The sequence below is a fragment of the Rhipicephalus microplus genome, chromosome 2 (assembly GCF_043290135.1).
Source record: "Rhipicephalus microplus isolate Deutch F79 chromosome 2, USDA_Rmic, whole genome shotgun sequence".
Classification (NCBI taxonomy): Eukaryota; Metazoa; Arthropoda; class Arachnida; order Ixodida; family Ixodidae; genus Rhipicephalus; species Rhipicephalus microplus.
Window position 1 is genome coordinate 134755083 of NC_134701.1, and position 13960 is coordinate 134769042.

Genomic DNA, 13960 nt, shown 5'->3' on the forward strand with positions numbered 1-13960 from the left:
GAAGAAGCAATATTTCTCCAAGGTCATTTTTTTGCAGTGCTCACTCATTTTTTTTCTCGTGAACTACCACGAGTGAAGAGGAATGAGAATCTGATGTACACAAGGATGAAGGATACTAAGTCTGATGGCACCTAGTAAACATTCGATACCACAGCACAGCACAGTCGAGCCGGCCGCCCGCTGTCAAGGTTTTGCAGCAATGGTGGTGGTCGTTAAAAGAAGGCGCCTAGCCGGATTGTGAGCGCGGTGCAGTGCCTACAGCAATGAATGACAGACGGAAAGGAGAGGTTGAGGAAGAGAGAGCTGGTCTTGCAGTGGGTGGCTCTGAAAAGGCGGTTGCTCCGCGCATGCGCCGCACGGTATCTGCAGGCGCGCTTGAAGCAAGGCATGCATTCGCCCTCGCCACTTCCAATTTCAGCCGTCTCTCTCTTGTTTTTCTCTCCCACAGACTAGACTTACGAGTTCCGTCCGCCACTGGCCACGCGCTTCTCCCCTTCACGATTTAGAACTTCTTTTTTCTTTCTCTTTTCTTTTAGTATATAGATCATTTTCTCTCCTCTTTCACTGCATCTTTTATTCCCATCCCCCGCGAGTGTTTTCCCTGAGACCATTATCGTGCATACCTCCCCCATTTCCCTACGTTTTTCCTCCAACATTCTTGTTTCTTTCTTTCCTTTTTTTATTGGAGAAGGATTCACCCACGACCTCCACACGCTCTGTTCAAACACTACCTGCTTCGCTTCAAGTGTAATACCCTGACCATGTTCCAGACAACGTGCTAAATTCCAGAGCTTACTTCTTCAAAAAAAAGTGCGCCGGCCTGACGAGTCTGGCAAAGACTACTGCACCCGTTCGTGGGTCGGGGGGATGCGGCATTGTCGTGCACTGTGACACACACAAACAGGCAGCCGTTGTACGTGGAAAAAGCTACGGGTAAAGCTACCGCAGAACTCTCCCCTTCTCACCATCTTGTCTTTTCGGTAAGCTATGCTCGCAATGCACGGGTTTTTGCTGGGTTTGTGTCTCGCGGTATGCGCGCAAAGCCTTCTTTCGTCGCTGGAGAAATTGTGGTGAAAGGGTAGCGTCGGTTCAGCCGTGTTGGCCGCGCACGCATTCTGCGATTTTTGTCGAGCTTGTCTACGTTGACTGAGAAAAGGGGCGTTTTTTGTCGTAAAAGTAATGCTTCAGAAAAAATTACTTACAACCTTCTCTTTGTTACAATAGGCCAATAATCTACGTATCTGATCATTTCTGGCTGCTCTTCAGAGGAAGAGAAATTATTATGGCAGCAAAGCTGAGAGGTTGACCAGAATCTGTTTTTGGCCTTCTCTACAGTGTTACAAAATACAATAGCATACCGTTATTTACTTCTAGCTTGCTTCAATCCAGTGCGCAAATCCCGCCACTTCCATAGCGCTAATCGGTTGTCCTGCTTCATTGAATACTTTCTGTGTGGATTCAAAGTATACAATAATTCAATCCTTTTTCAAGGTAGCTTTCTACTTGATTGCCAAGCAATATGATTGGTGCAATTTTATGTCTGCCCTGTTGAGTGGCTGGTAGCACTGCAATGCGCACTGCTTAGTTTCAAGGGAGTTTTACTTATGCCAAGGTTTGCATCAGATGATAACAATGTCGGATCACAAGTGCAATGTCACCTTTTACAGCTCTTTTTGGGAGCCCAATGATATGCGCAAAAGTTGCATGTGCAATTGGACCATACATGTTTTCTGCAGCAGCGTGTTTCATTTCGGATGTGTTGCATGTAGCTTGGGCGAGTTAGTCATCCATCAACTTAGCAACTAGCTTTCTCTGTACGTCAGTGTAGTGTTTCTTTCGTATAGGTACCGCGTTAACACAAGCTAAGCTTATTGCGGATGATATCAATGTTTGAGCACACGCGTTCGCTGATTTGAATATTACTTTGGTTATTTTAACCGCTCACTTAGCCAGCATCATAATAGGCAATACCCAATGGAATCGCGCGTGTTTATGATTACCCCAAGATTTCTCCCGGTTGATAATCGATCTGATTTCGCAAAATCAAGGAACATTTAATTGTCGCTTTGGTTTTTCTTCAAGCTCGTTTCCAAAGCGGCACTTGTATATCGACCACGGCTCTGGCGCATGCAAGTTTTCACTATTTGACGTGGTGAAATCATCATATCATCAAAAGGCACGACGGGTTTGGGGGCTTTGGATTTATTTCGGCCACCTGTGGTTCTTTGAAGTTCACTTTGGTCTAAGTACATGAGTGTTAGTTCATTTCACTCCCATTGAAATGCAAGTGCCGTATGCGCGAATCGATGCCACGACATCGATCTTAGCAGCGCTGCACCTCTGCCTGCCAAGCGATCACGGCGTGTTGTATGCAGAGCCAATAAAAACGCTCAGTGCAAACTTGCAGCTTAGTTCTGTTTACCTTGAGTGACGACGGGGAATGTGCCATCATCAGTTGAATAAACTTTTAGATGCGAAACGGCGGGCAGCTGGAGTGGTGACGTTTGGTGACGCATCAACGAATTGCACTGCCGCGTCGCCTATCCGACTTGCATCAAACCAGCCAGATATTTCCGTAGCCGCGTCGAACCGTCACATCACACAAAAAATATCGCCAAGAGCGTCAATAGGCAACGTATAAGTTCGGCTCACACACAATAAGCTCGCTCTTTGCATTCACGCATGTGGTTGCCGGCCTTTGTTAAAGATTGCAATCATTGTTGGTCGGCATAAAAAGGAGATGACTCGTTTGATCGTGGAGGCCGAACTGATTGACGCTCTTGACTATGTTTATATCAGCAAGCCTTCGATTGCATTGTCACCCAAGGAGCTGGGAGCTTATACGCGATGATACATGGTTTTGTCTGTGATGTTTTCTTTTTTTTTCTTTTACGGAGATGACATTGTCACGCATTTATCTGAGTGAGGCGACGAGCTTATCTGTCTGCCTGACGATTATGGCTTAAAAGCGGCTTGGTGTTCGAAAATAAACATGGTGTTGGTAGACAGCACAGCTCTTTCCTCTCAGTCTTTCCCTCCCTTCCTGTTTTCGTGTTTCGCCTCGCACTACAAAAATTATTTCAAATTTTTTATTGAAAAGTAGCGTTAAAGCACATTCAACAAGAGGACCAAATCATCTAATGTAAAAAGTCGGTGTGCATCAGCCAATGTCTCAAAAAAAAAGAAAATTGTGAACCATTTTAAAAGAATTCATGTTTTATTCCTCTCATACTTTCAAAGCAAACGTCGTCCAAGTTAGCGTAATATCCATCAATACACACAAGTTTGTTTATTACCTGTATGAGGAATGATTCAGGCATGGCCTAGATTATAGAAAACTGTTGGTATTCTTTCTTTTCACCTGTGGTTAGTGCAAACTTGCAGAAGAAGCAGGGGGCCGGGATCTGGAGTCATGTGCTCCTTTGATGCACACGCAGTCGTGTTTTTCAGTCTTTATGCTGATTCCGCACTCTCCTTGCTGGACAGTGGCTCCCAAAAAGGAGAGAGACAGAAGTTTATTTACAGAAAGACAGAGAGGTCGGCCAGAGCGATAGCTTGCTCTAGCCTGCTACAAAAAGGAGAGCGCCGTCAGTTTCTATTATAGCAATGGTTACTGGCACATTGCACGCAATTCTTAAGAGCATGCAATGCGCGCCACATGCTGGCATCCCCCTTCTCTACATGACACCAGGTGACTAGAAACATCAATATTATAATTAACATTTGTATAATAATATCTGGAGCGTTGTGTCCCAAAAGGACATTGTACTTATGAAAGACGCCGTATTGGAAGTCTTCGAAAATTTCGACCATCGGGTGTTATACAACGTGGACTGACTTCAGAGTGCATGAGGCTCTACCATTTTGCCTCCATCGTGACCACCACGGCGTGAATCAAACCCATGACCTTCGGACCAGTAGCTCAGCACCATAACCACAACTGCGTCATGGTGGCCCAACTGTTCTTCAGTGACCATACTTAGCATTTCACGTGGAGCTTGAATACGTTTTTCCCTAATTATTTTCTTCAAAGGGTGTGTATTCTTGACAGTTCATATTCCCGGCTGCAGCTAACGTTAGTCATATTGGCGTCTAGAAGTTTCCGATCTGCCTGACAGGAAACATTAACAGCATGCTTCAGGCGGGTTGTATTCTGTAAACAGTTTCAACGCAAAACACGAATTCTGGCAAAAGTAAAAAGACGTAGATTTGCCACAATGGCGAAGCTATGTGCGTGAGAAACGTGCCCAATGTTTCTCACGCACAAATGACACACAAAACGTACTCACAGGCACAAATGACCGCAAGTAGGCATCTCTGTTTTCACTTCGATGTGTCTGAAAAGCGAGCCCACTTCGCAAACGGAGATTGTGCAACGAGTACAATCACCTTTGTGCGCCCGGTAACTAAATAGAATCATTCCAAGGAAAGCCGAAGTCCCCACCGCGAAATAAGCGAGCGCACGCGTGTGCGTCCCCTCTCCGCGGGCCAAAGTACGCGTGGAAGATAAGAGCACACGCCGCCGCGTCGTGACGATATGGCGACGCGCATTCATTGCGTCATCTCGCTGTAATGCTGAAAACACGACAGTTCTCTCGAGATGCCCATAGCAAGCGGTAAGTGGTAGATATAAATAGCTTACCGTTCGAACGTTCAAGGAGGTGATCGTTCACGGCTTACTGACTAGCATCTCGCACTCCCAATTCAGCGGTAGGACGTTTGATTACGCGCACCGGTGTTTTTTCTGGATCATTTTTCTGTCTAGCGTTTTCATATATACAGATACGTATACATATAAGGTAAATGACGGCGGCGGTGACGGGAAAAAACCAGTCGAAACTGTTCATATATCTGCTATCGCAATTAAAAATAATTTCTGCAACGTACCTTTAATCATTCCGGCGTTGACAGTTGTATAACATATTATAACAGCCACACATGTAAGAAACGCCACCCATTTCGTTCAGCGTATGTCGGAGGTGACAATCGCCAGTGTCGAGAGCCTCGTGTGTTTCGATGTGCTTTCTCTGTTCACGAGTGTGCTCGTACCCCTCATGGTCTCAGTTCCCTGGACCGTCCTGGACCAGGATGACAACCTTAGTGAGAGGATGACAAACCTCAGCACGGATGAACTGTGCCATTTGGTAGAATTCTGCCTCAAAGCGACATAGTCTTCTGTCTCAGGTGATTTCTACCAAAAAACAAGTGAAACCCCCATGGGAGCCGCCATTTCGGCTATAGGGGTCAACTTGACGATGGAGCACATCGGTACACGAGCTTTGGGCACCGATTCATTGGTTCGCCGAGCCACCAAAAAAAATTTTTTTAGATATGTGGATGACGTCTTTTGCGTGATCAAGGATTATAACATCGACAGTCTTCTGGCAAACTTAAATTTGATCTAGCCGGCAATTCAATTCACCGTGTAACGTGAAAAAAAAACAAAGTTCTTCCTTTCATGGATGTGCTATTGTGAAGCCAAAAAACGGGAAGTTGGGGTGGACATTTGAGCTTCTCCGTGTACCGAAAACATACGCACACCAGATGGTATCTGCAGTTCACTCCTAACCACCCAACCGCACACAAAACATCAGTGATCAAGGCACTCCTCAATCACGCAGGGGTCATCTGCAGCTCCAAAAAATGCGAAAAAAAGAAGAAGCGATCACCGTCGACCTCCTGGACAGTGCTTACCTGAAAAACTTTATTTGTTGAGTACGCCAGCGACTTGGCGACCCCAAAACTGCTCCCTACCTGCCTTCTGCAAAGGGTGACGTTAGCAATGAGGCCGATCCAAAACATTCCTACCGCATATCTGTCCGATACGTGCCGGGAATCCTATTTGGTATTGCTGGCCCCGCATCGCACGAAAGAGGGAAAAGAAAGAGTGCGAGGAGTACGCCAGCGCGAGTATCAGGACTGCTCGCGCGCTATCGGTTCCTCTTTGTAGGGTACGTGCACGCCTATTGGTGACGTGCTGGTGACGCAAGCACACGCCCGCGATGGAATGTGCGGAGTTTTTCCGGCTGTTCTATTGTAGGGAAGCACCCACAACCTGCCACCGCACTCTTTCTCTACCTTTCCCTTCTGCGGCAGCTTGGGCTAGTTGGTATGGCATGACGATAGTTATAGCGCGAGAACAAAACGACGACATAGAGACAAGGAGACGTCTCCTTCTTGTCTCTGTGTCGTCGTTTTGTTCTCGCGCTATAACTATCGTCTTTGCTTCTGCCTTTCTGCATCCCTCTTTCTTTCTCCCTGTAAGGGCTGAGACGAACCATGCAACCCGGAAGAGTTGTAGAACGGTGACTTTTTTGTTTTGTTTAAATCAATCAACCACTACATCATATACGCCACTGGTGGCATGGCCGACGCTAATGTGCGAATTAAAGTTCGAAATTACCAACTAACGTTCAATCACATGCATCCCACTTCTTTCACACACCATACCAGTTCCAACTGCCCTTGCAGAAACGCGATTCCGACTGTAATGGCAGACGCCCAGACGCTCACATCTGAATTACACGCCAACACGTCAAACGTGAAGCGTGTTTCAGTCAACGACGCAGTTCCGAATGACATGGAAGCTTCGCGCACTTTTACGTGCGAAAGAGACGCCAGTTCGGCCGGCCCATCTGACGTGAAGTGCCTCTTCGTCGACCTCTGCATGAACGGATGCGCACGAGTGCCTCGCCAGCTACAGCAAGGCAGCTAATACGACGATCCAGGTCGTATTATTGGCATTGCTGCTGTCTGTGCTGAAGGCGTCGCGGAGGCTCTTCCCGTTGACAGCCGGAACCTCTTCGGTCATTGAAACCATCACCGTGCTATCGCCATCTTATCGAAATTCACTCGCTCGCGCCCTCGCCGCACGGTAGCGATTCATCCATCCAAGACACCGAAGGGGCGAGGGTGCTTCGGCACGATGGAACAGCCGTAAACACTTCTCTGTTTCCGTGACTCCCCGACGACGACTGCCGGCGTGTCTTCGGGAGATCGGCGGCTGAGCGAAAATTCGCTTCAAATGACCATGAAGCAGGCAATCTTGGGGGAGTTAACAATGCCCTCTCCGAGGCTTCCGCGGCGTCTGAATAGGTAGCTCGAGCACCCAACTGAAGTCTTTTCTTCGCTACCTTATTGTGTAACCCAGACCTCGGCCCTCGTTACCATGGATTATGGCGGGGACTGCGCCGCTTAGCCGGAGAGGGTCTATGGCAGAGCGGAGAGCATGGCTGATAATGAGGTGCAGGTGCGCAAGTTTAGTCGGTGTCGCTGCGTTACCAGCGTGCACGTCACCAGCACGTCACCTCCAGACGCGAACCAATAGCGCGCGAGCCATCCTGTGGCCGGCACTGGCATCCTCCTCGCACTCTTTCTTTTCCCTCTTTCTTGCGATACGGGGCCAGCGATTCCAAATACGCTGCCGGGAATCGGCGAGCAACTATCCAGGGTGGTGGGAAAAGAGAGCATTCCTATGGCGTACAAGCCCGTCTCAACAATCGGGCAATTCTTGCCGTGACCAAAAAACCGACTGCCGAAAGAAAGGTTCCCTGGGCTGGTCTACAAAATTCCATGCACAGACTGTTCCGCCACCTGCGTCGGTAAGACCAAAAACTTCCCCGAAAGTATACAATAACATCGAAATGATGTGCGTAACCTCAATGCCACACGAAGCGCTCTGGCTGAACACAGCGAAGAGATGAACCACCGCATCAATTTCGACGACGCCCGGGTCATCGACACGGAGGGTAGCCACACAAAATGGCAGTTCTTAGAGTCCTGGCCTATCCAAACAAGGCCTGAAAATGTTAACCAAAAACCAGTTCAGAAAACACTGCAGCAACAAGAACGGTGGAAAGAAGGACGATGGGTAGGGCAACACCACCAAGGAAAATCACGAGCTTCAGAGCCGGCCGAGCAGTCACCCCTGAAGAAGGGACCGAATCGGTCCCGAAATGTCAGGTCAGTTCACAGTCCTTAACTTTTATCTTTGGACTATAGATCTTTTCCAAAACGGCTGCCTGGCCGCCACCATAGTCTTTTTTTGGGCTGCATATTTGGCGTGATCCCCCCCTCCCAAAAGCACTGTGGATTCTGTGCCTTAGCTTTTGTACTCCCGCGGGCAGCCCATCATGGTGGCGTTTCTTCCTCACCTGTAGTAAGTTGTATAACTTGGCTGGAGAGTTTATGTTATTAGTATACAACCTTTGTCAACTAAGTTCCACGCAAAAAAACGGACAAAAAGGAAGAGAGCACACATGGCACCTGTCTATAGGGGAGACCCGCTCAAGTTTGCCCGGCGACGCCAGCGCTTGCCTTTCCCCTGCCAGAAAAAGCACACAACAGTAGAGTCTTCCGACCCTTCCGCTCCCTTTGGCTTCCACGCATTTGCGAAGCACGCGCTGCGCGTGAAACGTCCATCGTTCCGCGATGTCACCCCACCAGAAAAGGGGGTGACATTGCTGCGTCGTCAACTGTCACAATAGCCATGCAAACACGAATAGGTCGACTCCACCAGTGAAATTTTACCGATTCTTTAACCGATGGTACGAAACAAGCAGACGACAGAAATGGATTAAAGCAGTGCGTCGAAAAAAGTATGGAAACAATTTAAACAATTTTTTTCATAAAAATTAGCACGCGCACAATGCATTCAAAACTACGGGTGGTAATTCCTGCGTCACCGTTCCTCCAATCTATCCAGTTACTGGAAGATGCACGTCCCCATCTTAAAAGTATAAATTTTCAACGCCCGTCTTTAAAGCAGTGTTAAAAAATAGCGAAGAAATATTTTATGCTGCTACTATTATTCGATATTGTTGGGGACGTAGTAGTTGAAGCTGTGTGCACATGTGGTATCGGTAATGTGTTGTGATATATTTTTAAATCTACGCAGCGCCGACGGAAGTGTGTGGTTGCCAAAAGCTTGGACAACTATGAAAAAAAGAAAAAAATGCATTAGCCATTGTTGCACGTCCGTTGGCAGATACAGTGAACTAGTTGTTACTGAGTGTGCAGGGGAAGCCCGAACAACACGGTGCATTTTGATACGTGACCAAGATAAAATGCCTTTATAGCAATGCGCTCTTCCCCTGCAGATTAGACACACACAAAAAAGTTTCTCTGAAAGCTGGGCGCTCATCAGGATGGTACGCACGCTGTTCGTGAACTCAAGGTACCCGCGATGAGAACGGTGGTAATACGAGGAAAGACACGCGAGATATATGTCAATTATTGTTGTGGGTCAGAAAGAAGCCCTAAATAGACCATTTATTTTTGAAGTGCTGTGTATATACCGCACGATAACTTGGGTGGGTGCTAGTAAATTAAGGTATCCCAACTAATAGCAGTCACAGCGCAAGAACCGCTTAACCTAAAGCACGAGAAGCGGCCTTACCCATGCATCCAGTAACAAACATAGTGCATAATACACAGAGTAAACCAAATAAAACAGGTATATAATTATGAACGTACAGAAAGTTTTATTCACCTCTAACACCGTAAACAGCGTCGTCTTTCACTTGCGAAACGCACTTCGCTCTGACGAGGACGGCGTCGTCTGCTACAACTTGCTTCGCTGCCCTTTTACCAAATTGCTGCCACGAAAAAAAAAATCCTCAATTGCGGCATCCTATTAAATGCGGACAGAGCGCATACATCATAACCGCGCGCGACGCGAGACTCTCAAAAACACGTGCAGAACCCGTGCAGCGTACGAGCAAAGCAACGCATTTTCAAGCAGGTTGAATGGGACACCCGAGAGGCCAACACTCAAGTAACCAGTTTTCTCCCCACATTGACTGACAGCGCCACGCTCCGCAACGCCTCCCTCGGCGTGGGTCTTCTCTATGCTCTCTTCCTTCTTGCTTTTTAGATGCTGCGCCGTGCTCCCTAATGGGCTGCAGAAATTAGGCGTCTCTTCCTTTCTCTAACCACCCCACCACTTTCTTGTCCATCTTCTTGTGCAAAGCGCGGTCAACAATGGAATACCAACTCGCCCTAGAACCTGTTCTGCCAAGCGACCCCTTCCTTTACGCATTCCTCGCCACTGGTCTCACCTTTCCTCACTCTTTTTTTTTGTGTCCTTAAAGCACGACAACCCTCGAAAGGAATAATATTTCAAATTCCTTTTATAGAATACCAAACATTTAACCGAAATGAGTGCCTGTATTCATTCTAAATGTCAACACCAAGGAGTTGCTAAGCTCAAGTCACTACATGAATCAACGCTGACTTCAGTTATTCATGTTTCGTTAGTAAATATCACATTATGTATCAAAATATTATATACGCAGTGGTAGACCTCGACCTGAACTTTGTTAATATGAAAAGCGGACAAGTATTACCGTTTATGTATAGGTGGAATTCACCTCCGAGCAGCCCTGGGCTCACGCAGCTTACACCTCAGCATTTACGTCAAACGTGCAGGTAATTAGGAAAAGGCACTACTTCCGGCTGCCATGACTAGGGTCTATGTGTTGTCGTTGATTATCACGCAGAGAAACACACAGGGTGAAAATAAAGTTGAGCCAATTTTTGTGCCCACCATTCATTAACAGGCTTGATTGTACCGTATTTGTGTGCAGCCATCGCAAAAAATGAAAGGTGACGAGCCTGAGAACGTTATTCGTGGTCGAAGTAGCCGTATAGGCACCCGGCAATTCAGTTTACGAGATCTGATTGTAGCGCCAAAACACACAGCCTAGCAAATAGGCGCAGCAAAACCGAGTCTTCCAATGCGTAGCCTAGCGAGTAGACGCAGCAAAATCGGACTTGCACGTGTGTATCATTTTCTTTTTTTTTTTTTTAGTTGTGAGCAGGAAGGTCACGGCTGATTATGTAAGCGCCCAGGAAGCATTCCTTGAAAACGTGCCAAAAAGGACACTGACACTTCAGCGTGTCACTGTGTTCTGGGAGCGTTTCATTTTCTTAGTATCCCTGGCGGTCGGTACCAACAATGCTGAGGCGGCCCAAAAAGCTTCGTCGCGCCCTCTGGTCCACTATCGGGTGCCTATACAGGGGGTTGCTGCGAAGCGTCGCGACGAATGATTTAGCCGTCTTCACCAGGCTAACTATAACAAGGCTAGGGGGTGATTTTTTGAGAGTGGCTGCCCTGCGAATGGAAACTCAGTTGAGTTTAGATTCCGAAAGCTTTCTGTAACTCAGACATCTACGAAATACGAAAATAAAAAAATCGCAATAACACGTACAGTAAATGCATTGAGTTTCAATGCTCTGGCAGAGACGTCTACGAAAAGTACAACACAGCACAGTACTAGTCGTATTGATACATGCTGGGTACACTACGAGAAAAAAGGAGAGGCACACGCGTTGGTTTTTCTCGTTAAGGTGACGTGGCTTAGTACACTTGCGTCAAAGCACATATGGCTTGTAACCTTGGTCTGGTGAATGAATTTATGCTCCATACATTTTTTATTTGATTGATAAAGGCTGTGGGTACGCAAGAATACGTCTTGGCTGGCACCGAGCTTGCACTGGAACGAGTCTATTGTAGTTACGGGGTGCACAAAGGTCACTGCAATAGTTGCACAGCCTCCATTTGCGAAAAGAGCAGAGCTTTTCAGACACAGCGAAGTAACAACCGAGACGCCTACTTGCCTTCATCTGTACCTGTGAGTAAGTTTTGTGCGTCATTTGTGCGTGCGAAACGGGGGGCACATTTGATTTGCTTGCCATTCTGCGCGTGACCTTCCAATTCGTTGCTATCGCGTTCATTGCTTCGCCTTTGCGGCATAGCTATGACTTGTTTTTAGGAGATTGCTCCCTCTGTGGGGGGTCATCTCTCGTCATTGTGCCGGTGTGTACGCAAGTGCTCATTGCTGCCGCTAGAGGCACAGCTGTGCTCTTCATTTCAAGAGTACTCACTAGATGGCGTGCCGCCGCTCAGGCGACGCTCGATCCACTCTCGGTGCGTGCTCTATTTTGGTGGGAGACCACTAGGTGGCCGCGCCTATATGCAGCGCTCACTCTCGGCCCGGGCACGCTTCTTTTCTTTTTTCGCCTGACATCACTCAGTGCGCCTCGCTAGCGCTAGCCACTATGAATACCGCAGAAGCCAAGGTGGCGGAGCGGAGGGCTCGCAATGCTGCTGCAGTGCGGGTTTGCCGTCAGGGCCCCTCTCGAACTTTCCACTACTTCCTATAATTGAAGATCCTCTGGCTTTGCACTTTACGCATCGCAAAGCCATTATACTAAAAGGCGAACGTTCCTCCTAACTTATGTGACCCATAAATACGCTGTTGAACAAAATGTATATACTACCTCAGTATGTAAATATCTGTATATAATACACTGATATGTAAATAGCAAACATTGTGTATATAACGTGTTTGTACAATCACACATTATGTCACGTCGTTTTATGATGATGATTGACCTTATGCCCGATTTTCATGATTTACCGGATTCAACCCGTGGAGCAAGCTGCTTCATCATCATTCACTTCGTGGATACACGAGAATTTTTTCGTTTGTGTCACAAAACCTGTTCGTTTTCTTTTTTAATCAACCAGCCTTCTTTCACCCTTTGGTGTTTCACGATTGGAGCCGTCCATTAGTAGGGAAAGTACACCGTTCTAAGCAGTCTGTCACGCGTGCCGCATATACCATGCCACACCACACTTGTCTCAAGACACGTACAAGTATGTGTCACACGTGTATGGGGGGTTTGATGATGAACACGACATAATATTTACATTATTTTTGCATGACCTGACAGGCATATTGGTCTAATATTATTATCCGCACGTGCGGATTTTTCGGCACGCCAAGTTGAGGACGCGATCACGACAGCAGCCAGGAGTACAGATAGAAAGACTACAGAATTATAGAAATGCTTAGAGTAGTCGTGGTTCACTAAGAAATACTTCGTATTCAATATAAACACTTAGGGCATGGCATCCCGAAGCAAAGACATGATTAAGCCTCCGTAGTGGAGAGCTCCGAAAATTTTGGGGCCTCGATAGAATATTCCCTCGATCTAAATGCGACTTTCGGGTCAGGAGTCAAGCCCCATAAGCACTGCACCACTAAAGCGGACATGAAGTACACTGGAAGCACTGCTGCTGCTGCTTTTTTATTTTTGGCTTTTGCAGCTGAAGATTCAATATCGCTAACCGCTTTGGGTGGACATTTTAACCCCTCACTCAAAGTAAAATTGACATGTCTTGATGGCTCGCTCCCCGATAGGGACCAGAGGACGCGATGGAGCTCTTCGGCGCCGCCTCAGTATTGTTGGCACCGAACCCCAGGGATACCAAGAAAATGAAACGCTCCCTCGGCACGCTCAAGTGTTTTCCATTTGAATGCGAATCATTTTTAGTGAACTTTGGCGACTTTGAGCGTATCTATCTATCTATCTATCTATCTATCTATCTATCTATCTATCTATCTATATATATATATATATATATATATATATATATATATATATATATATATATATATATATATATATATATATATATATATATATATATATATATATATATATAGCTTCCCACGACTTAACTTTCCTGGCCGTTTTGATAATGGTATCAATACCAAACTTGTTATGGCATAACATGACTTTATCAGGAACACATTTGACTTGTCATAACATGAAAATCTTGATATATTTGTCATGAATTTCATGATTTCCATTTTAAGGTCCCGCAGCTCTTGCAGTAGTTTCGTTCCCATGACTTGTTGCAAAACTGGCATGGTATGGCATGATTGCATGGCAAAACAAGTGACACACCCTAACATGGAAATCATGACATGCGTGTCATGGAACAACATGACTACATGCCACACTCATGATGCGCTCGCGGCCGTTTCGCTAGCGTCACATTTACCAAGTTTGGTATTACAGTGCGTGAATGGATGACGAAGGTATGATACTGGTGCAAACATGATAAACGTGATATGCGTGTCATGTAACAAGATGACTACATGCTACT

The 13960-nt window shown here is 46.6% G+C and overlaps 1 long non-coding RNA gene across 1 annotated transcript in view; it reads right to left on the reverse strand.

Moving 5' to 3' along the window:
• The window catches only part of LOC142786322 (uncharacterized), a 61650-nt gene extending 59010 nt beyond the window's left edge, over positions 1-2640 (reverse strand). Inside the window, exon 1 of the long non-coding RNA XR_012889011.1 lies at positions 2423-2640. This is a non-coding gene — a long non-coding RNA (uncharacterized LOC142786322). The remainder of the gene's footprint in view (positions 1-2422) is intronic.
• Positions 2641-13960: the final 11320 nt, after the last annotated feature.